The sequence below is a fragment of the Lactuca serriola genome, chromosome 5 (genome assembly GCF_051521515.1).
Source record: "Lactuca serriola cultivar US96UC23 chromosome 5, Lser_US96UC23_V15, whole genome shotgun sequence".
NCBI lineage: Eukaryota > Viridiplantae > Streptophyta > Magnoliopsida > Asterales > Asteraceae > Lactuca > Lactuca serriola.
In genome coordinates this window covers 211,867,476-211,874,603 of record NC_136412.1, presented here as the reverse complement: position 1 = coordinate 211,874,603, position 7,128 = coordinate 211,867,476, and the positions used below count along the sequence as shown (strand labels likewise).

General features: G+C 29.6%; 1 long non-coding RNA gene across 1 annotated transcript; it reads right to left on the bottom strand.

The window, feature by feature from the left end:
* Positions 1 to 474: 474 nt before the first annotated feature.
* Positions 475 to 1,603, bottom strand: LOC145051423 (uncharacterized). The gene is made up of 3 exons (XR_013683617.1): positions 1,050 to 1,603; positions 743 to 955; positions 475 to 575 (listed from the first exon to the last, which is right to left on the bottom strand). It is a non-coding gene; the product is annotated as an uncharacterized LOC145051423 (long non-coding RNA).
* Between the last annotated feature and the right edge of the window lie 5,525 nt (positions 1,604 to 7,128).

Below are 7,128 nucleotides of genomic sequence, written 5' to 3'. Positions count from 1 at the left end.
TTGAAGAAACAACAAATTTCATAAAAAGTTTACAGCATAACATAGACAATTCACAGCTTAATATAGTCACTTCATAATTTAATATAAAAAATTCACAACTTAATACAATAATTTCACAGTTTAATAAACAAAACTTATATATTATCAACTTAAAACTTACATTTATACGTATATATTTAGATTCGTTTTGTGTATTAAATTGTGAATTTATTATATTAAGCTGTGAATAAAATTTACAGCTTAATACACAAAATTCACAGTTTAATACAATACATTCACAACTCATTTATAAGTACAATTTCATATTTCATTGTATTAAACAATCCATTCACAGTTTAATACACACATAATTATGACATATTTTAGAAGCAAACATTAAAAAAAACATATATATATATATATATATATATATATATATATATATATATATATATATATATATATATATATGAATCATAATAGATGATAACTTATCTGAAATCAATGAAGAAGATGAGAGAAATAGACTATATCCTTACTCTACCATCACCACCAACATCAACACCGCTAACTACCATATTTTGCCAACATCGTTCCTTCATAAATCATATATGGATAAAAAAAAATTCAGAATTCATAGCTTAATTCAATATTTCAGATACTAGTTCATAGTTTAGTGAATAAAAAATGCATTCATAGCTTAATAATTTACATATTCACAAATTAACACATAAAAATACATATTCACAGCTTAATAACTTACTGAATTTCGTTAAGGCATTTCATCAAACACTTTATATGCACCACATATATCAGATCCATAATCAACAAAAAAACATCATATCTTGACAGAACAATAATAGCCTCATCATCTTTGACGTCAAGTGATGTTGTTTGGCTCTCCGGTGAGGTTTGAGAGTGGAGGTCTGATGGTTCACAGGAGCAAAACAGAGAAAAAATGGAGGCAGTCGTAGATCTGGAGAAAAAAATGGTTTATCGGATCTTGAGATGAAAAACGACAAACATTTTGAAGATATCTAAGCTAAATAACACAAAATCAAATGTATAACCTGAAGAACACGAAACCAGATATCGTTGGAACTCCTTCAATCTCGTTAGAAATGGTCGTTAGATCTGATGCAAATATGGGGAGATCTAATGCAGATCTGGTGGTTAATCCGAGGAAAAGAGAGAAACACATGGATACAGTCGTAGATTTGGTGAAGTAGAGTCAGAGGATGACGAACGTGAATTCGTCAAAGAATGTAACACCAGATTTGATGCGGTTGTAGATTGGAGCAAGGCAGGTTACACATCAATGCGGGTTGAAGGGGAGAGCAATGCCAGATCTAACCTCAAAATACACAACACATCAGATCTGGTGAAATCTGATGGTTTATCGGAGCAAAACAAATAAAAAAATTGATAAATCGTAGATTTGAAGAAGTGGAGGCAGATGATGAAATAGACACGTCGATCTACTGGTGGAGGTGTTCCGCCTTCTGCGGTGGTGTTGCTGCCGACGATAGTTGGTGATGGTGGCGCCGCCGGCGTTAGTTGGTGGTGGAGGAGATCTTTGGGTTTGTGTTCTTCAAAAAATGGTGGGAGAGTTTTTGAAAGAGTTTGAAATGTTATAAGTTAGATCTAATCGTAACAATGAAAAATATGTATGTTTTATAACATTAAGTTAAATTTACAAAAATACCCTTAATGAAATGGTTCTTAACTTTTTATGGTTTTATATATATATATATATATATATATATATATATATATATATATATATATATATATATATATATATATATATATAAACTTTTACTATGACGTAATAATCATTTTTATATGGTGTTAACTTATTTTGACGATATGAGAGGTAATAACCAAAACCGAAAAACAAAACCATAGCTATTAAACTAGCAAACAAAATCCTCTTTTACCAAATAAAAAACAAATGGCATATCACGCGGTAGATGTACCCTTGATAATGTTCAATAAATTTTCACTAACTTGTTAAAGCAACAAGCTCTTATTATTTTACTTTATAGCGTTCATTGTCGAAGGTGGTTTTCATATGTTTTGTTACTATCAAGATGCCACACGACATATGGAAGATACGAGTAGTGGATAAGAAGAACATGACGTTTAGGACACAACTATATATATTGATAATTCTATTAGCTTTGGTTCCAAAACAACGTACGAAAAAAAAAAAATTGCGAATTATTAAAGCAAAATGAAGTAATTCATTCATAATCTTAAAATCCATTGAAAGAGTCATACATAAAGAGACGTATTATTATTATTATTATTATTATTTTATCTTGCTTGCTGATACCAAGTAGAAGAGGAAGATAAACATGCTGTGCCTGAGCTGTGTATGTTAGAATATGTTAATATTTAACATATTAAATAAAAATTAAAATCCTTTGTAAACTTTGTGATTTACCCATTTTGGCCTTTATCTCTATAGTATTTAAATTATATTATTGATCTAAAAAGGATGATGAAGTGGGTGGGAAAGGTAAAGATGACAAGAGTGGTTGGGGAGAAAGGAGGGGTTTGTTTTGTCTTGATATAAAAAAGGCATCCTACTTCCTAACAAACCAAAGTGGACCTTCCCATCTAATCAAAACTCTTTTTTATTCCACTTCTAATCATTATTGTTATTTTAATATATATTTAATTATATACTTATTTAATCGTCTATTAATCAACTAATTCTGAATAATTTATTGGTCGTGAGCCAAGAGTAGCTGGTCACAAAAAGGTGAACTTTACAAGGGGGTTGGGATTAGTTTAGTACTTTATAAACATTCTTTTTAAGACAAGGACATCATGTCCAAGTATCACAGATTATAATATTGTGCTCATTTGTTTTATTTATTTACACTTTTATTCATATTTTAAAGGTCAAAATAATTAATTTTTTAGTTTTGTACTTAATAAGAATCGTATTTAAGTTATGAACCAAGCTAACACTAGACATATGGAATAAAAAAAAAAACTATAAATATAAGGTCTATAAATGAATTGGCAAAATTTCATCTTTTTGAAAATAATCGGAAAACTCTTATGAATGTATACCTCTACATTAACATATACAAATTGAATAAATAAATATAATATATATATATATATATATATATATATATATATATATATATATATATATATATATATATATATATATATATATATATGAATGTATACCTCTACATTAATATATACAAAGTGATTAAATAAATATAAAACTTATATATATATATATATATATATATATATATATATATATATATATATATATATATATATATATAAAGTTCAATTGAGATAAAAAAAAGTTAATAATAAAAAAATCATTCTCAGCCACATATTTATTTTACCACAAAACGTTCTATCATACATTCAGAAAGTGAGAATTGTAATATTCATATTTGAATATAATTTTTAACGATATACATGTGCGTTTCCAAAGTAATAATATGTTTTATTAAACTATGTTAATCATTGCATTAATATATACAAAAAAAGAAAACTGATTCATCTAACCACTTTTTTGGGTTTTTTTTAACATATTTTTATTTTTATTTTTTGAAAAATAACCCTTCAGTCCGGAATTGGTCTTTCCGGACCCGAAAACCGACCCAAGCCAATACTATATATATATATATATATATATATATATATATATGTATATATATATATATATATATATATATATATATATATATATATATATATATATATATATATATATATATATATATATATATATATATATATATATATATATAGGTTCCACACACAAAAAATCTAGAAAACGTGTTACTGAATTAGCATATTCGAAACACCATCTACCTACATTTCAGACCAAATTTTTAGCATGGATTCATAAAAGCAAGTAACTTTTACACTTTAACTTACCTTGCATTTGATTTTCTGAAACAAAATTACGTATTCTGGAATATATTTTTATGTTTTCGTCACTGAACGTGTATGAATGTTATGTAAGTACTTTGTAATGTGTTTTTGATCGGTTGTTTTAGTCCGTAATTATGTATTGTTCGGGTTCTGGAATGGTAATGTAGGTTCAGAACACAATGAACGCTGTCCGGAACCTGATGATGTATTTCAGAATGATGATCCATAATACTTATAATATACAATTTTGTTTTCTAAGTATTGTTTAATAACCCATGTTACTCTAAAGACGAGTTAGCATGAATGTTGTTAAAAAAGTGGGATTTACGGACGAGGAAGTTGTATTTCATTTATAGGAGCTTTCAGAATTGCGGCTGATAAAGATAAAATGAAAATAAAGGAATTTTATAATTCTAATTTATTTTTACGGTAATGTATTAAAATGTTCTTGGATTTTTTTATTTTATTTTATTTTATTTTGTTTTTCTTTTTGCAGATAGAAAACGAAGATGCTGAGTTTAAAAATAAGATAAAAAATAAACCAACAATGGCACCCATAAAATTCAGAAAAAATAAAAAAGGGTGTTAAAACTTAAATTGAAAACAGATATGACTCCGAAAAACGACACCAGAGCAAGTGCAGAAAAACCTGTTATTATATACTAGTTACAATTTTTTTTTATTCTTTTTTGTTATGGTTATGTTTCAAGAAGTGTTCTTTATTATTATTAAATATTTTTATGCACATTGGTTTCTAAATATTATATGAATATAATTTAGGTATATTCTATTTTAGTCTCCCGCATCCAGTGACTCGAACAATCACGATGAGTTCCCTATAGAGTATGTTATACCACGTCTTGATGATGATCAACGACGTCTTGTTGATACGACTGCATTAGAAATGATTTGTAATTATCAACGTACTAAACAACGAATGGTAATACTGGAAATTCTATTACCGCCTTCACCAGCTGAGGACCGGAGAAAAGTAACATTGTATAACATGCAAATGCTCATTATTACCATGTTTGAAGATATACGAGAATTTGTGAACACAATGGACATCATCAAAGAAACATGTATGACAACTCCAACATTAGAAGATTGCGTCGAATTGAATGATAATGTTTTCGAACTAACTGAGACCTACATGGAATTGTTAGAAAAGCATGTAGACACTGCTAGTTTGCATCGGATGCAAGTTCAAGTTCCCAGTTATTGACCACAAATGTAATCTAATTTTAAATATGGATATTGTAATGTCTTTTTCAAACAGAATTTTGTAAAATGAACGGTATGATTATCTAAAATGACAATTATCATTTTTCATTAACATTATTGCAAAAAAGCGTTATTTAACCTATTACATACTTAGATTGGTTTCCACAAATAAGGAAATTGTAATGGATACATATTTTGTTCTTGGTCAATAAAATCCTCTCTAATTCTAACAACATATGTTAGACGGTCCCGTTCTGCACACAACTTATAAATCTCCTTATTTGCATTTGTAATCCACTTCTTAGCTTGTTTCACTTCTTTCATTGCTTCTGCAACCCATTTTTCTTTTTCACTTACTTGTTCCGCTTGATCATCTGCACGTTGATTTAGTGTGCGACTTCTTTTAGAGTCCCTTTCGTTTGCTTCTTCAGTAGCCTTTATAGCTTGGAAAACATCATCTTGCATTTTATTCGAGAGTGGGAAATCTGGGCCTTTCGGAAACGGGCTATTATATGAACAAACATGACAATCTTCTTCTCCACCATTTCACTTCAACATTGAGGATTCATGCTAGGTGCATTTTAAGTTCGGAAAGCAAGTGTTCGAAATAGCCATTTGGGAAAGTGGCTCCGAGTCCAGAATGGGGTTCCGAAATAAGGGTCCAAAATACTGTCAGGAATCTATGACATTTACTGTTTGAAATGTCTATACATACTGTCAGGAATATAAGACTTTTACCGTTGGGAAATAACTACACACATGTCTTGAATCTACGACAATTATTGTTCCGAAATTATGGTCTGAAATATCAATTTCAGAATGTGGCTCCGAAATAGCTGCTCTTAAACCAGACTCCAAAATAGCTGGTCTGGAACGTGGATCCGAAACAATGGTCTGAAATAGTGTTGGAATAGTGTCTAAGGCTGCAACTATATTAGGCAAGTATTTGACCCGGTTGTGCATGGTCCTTTTGGGTTGCCTTCACCATAGCATCTTGATAGGATGATTTATTAAAATAGAATAAATATTATTAATATATTATGGGAATAATATAAAGAATAATAATATTTTTATTTGATTAATATAAGTCATAAATTAATTGGTATTAATTTGGTGACTTAAAGAGATTAATTAAATAAGAGGGTATAAACTGTCAATTGTTTGATAGTTAAACTTTAGACTATAAATCCATATTGGATAGGGGTGGACGGATTCTAGAAGCTAAAGGATAGCTTAAAATCGTCCAAGGCTATCTAAGGAATGGATTTGGATAGCTTTAAGAGAAGATTATCTAATTAGGGTTTAAGCTGTAACCCTTAAGGAGTCTACAAGTATAAATAGACCCTATGGCAAAGGGAAATTGGCACTTGATCTAAAGTAGAGAAACCCTGGCCGAATTCCCTCCCCTCTCCTCTCTCTCAAATCATCCTCCTTGCTATTTGGTGTTTGTAAGCCATTAGAGGAGTGACAATTGTGACTCTAGAGCTCCAAGACAACAAGATCAAACAAGAGATTCAAAGGTATGATTCTAGATCTGATTTAGTATTGTTCTTATACCTAATTAGTCATTAGAAGTCTTGGATTCAAAGCATGTTTAATTAGAAAGCCTAGATCCAAGCATTAGGGTTTTGCATGCGCACATAGGAAAGGTCTTATGGCTAAAACCCATCAAATAGCTGGACCGAAAGAGTGTCAGGAATCTATGACATTTACTAATCGGAATGACTACAAATAATGTAAAGAATCTTTGACTTTTACTTTTTGGAAAGACTACTCATGTGTAAGGAATCTAGGACATTTATTGTTCCGGAATTAGGGTCTGAAATATAAAATCCAAAATGTGGGTCCAGAATGTGTTTTCGAAATAGTGTCAGTAGTAATAACCCTAGTAAATGCCATTATATAAAGGAATTTAAGCGTCCAAACTCTTTACCGTGTTAGATTTACTACTAAAAATCATTTCTTATAATCTAAAGATATGACATACTGCAATTGTGGCGT